Raw genomic sequence first — 1,585 nt, forward strand, 5'->3', positions numbered from 1 at the left:
TGTCCGACCTACACTGCAACAGCCAGTGGTTTTATGATAGATGCCCACATAGGAGCTTCAGATTTTTGATTATCCATTGGGCCCGCTAATCGCTTCTGGAGTTGTGGTGCACTGATGCTTTGTGTTTCTGCGGGGATCATGCTAACGCTATGCTGTATCTAGTTTTGAAGCATACACATCCTAAATGTATAATTTTACATGCCTCCCCCATCGCCTGTGTTTTCATCACCATTTTCCACTCAGCTCCTTCCCGCTGCTTGTTGTGTTTTTCTTCCATCTTCCAATGYTGCTCTTGGAATAAGCGGAAAATAAAGGAGGAGAAGTAACGCAGAGAGCCGACAACAGCCAGCGACAACAAAGACCCCACAATCCCCGTCAAACACACACCCCTGATTCCTGCGTCTTCCTCCTCCTCTTCCTCCATTATCTCGTTGCTGTAAAAGGAGGCATTTGTTTGTTCTTCTTTTGTTTTGCTCTGGAGACTCTCCCTCCTCTGCCGTATGCTCTCACACTCTTCTTTTTGTTTTCTTTTTCACTTGGAGGCTCATGGGCCAAAAGCTCATAATCATTTCAAAGGTCCTTTAAATATATAATAAGAGTTCTGCATTGTGATAAACAACGTGTCACAGGAAACACAGCAACATGGCTCACATAGGAACAAATGCACACCGAGTTTGATGATTGGAGACCTGAATCTCACACTTTGGTTCTTCTCCTGTTCACCACTTTGAGTGGCTTAGAAACGTGATACCTTATCAAAGCAGCTTGGTTCATAGTTTAAAACAAAAAACAAAACATTTGTCATTAATATTTTACGTATTTATTCATAATTCGTAACAGCAAACCCTGGTATCCAGGACAGGCCACTGTTGTGTGTTTGTGCGTGTTTAATGTACTAGGTCATTTGTTTTGACAGTTTAGTCWACCTCTTTACACAGAAAATATGCACATTGTGGTTGGCAAATCAAGAATCAGATACTAAAGTTTGTGCTTGAGAGTCGCTACCGGACACCAGCTGCTGACAGGAGAGTCTGAGCCTGTCCCAGTTTAGGGTCTGCAGCCTAAGGAGGCCACCCCTTCCACAGTCCAGGTAGGCTGCATCAAATAGCTGTGAAAWGAGAYRGTCTAKTCTTTGGATGACGTGTGTTTGCGTGACTACGTGCTGCCCTGTTTTCATCGTGATATGTTTTATTTCAGGGGTTTTTAACCTTTTTGACCTTGGGGCCCAATTTTTTCATCATAAAGTGACACGAGGCCCAGTCACACATTACCATATGGATCAAAATGATAATTATTCTAAATCTTGGTTTATCTCGTCCCTGGAAGAGGTTCTAAATCAAAGCAGACCAGGTTCTTCTGGATGCGTTCAGGGGAGGGCCCACTTTCTCCACCTCTCCTCAGAGGGTCGGCTCCCTCCGAACCGGTTCGGTCTCATCCCGTGGTCCGAGGAGAGAAGAATGTGCAGGAAAATGTGAGATTGCACAATAAATCCAGTGATAAATGTAGAAGTCTGAGCAAAACAAGTCATTCTGTGGAAGACGGACTAAACACAGTTGAAAGTGCATCACTGTCGACTTTTTGAAAC

This window comes from Austrofundulus limnaeus, unplaced genomic scaffold (genome assembly GCF_001266775.1).
Source record: "Austrofundulus limnaeus strain Quisiro unplaced genomic scaffold, Austrofundulus_limnaeus-1.0 Scaffold85, whole genome shotgun sequence".
NCBI classification, from domain to species: domain Eukaryota; kingdom Metazoa; phylum Chordata; class Actinopteri; order Cyprinodontiformes; family Rivulidae; genus Austrofundulus; species Austrofundulus limnaeus.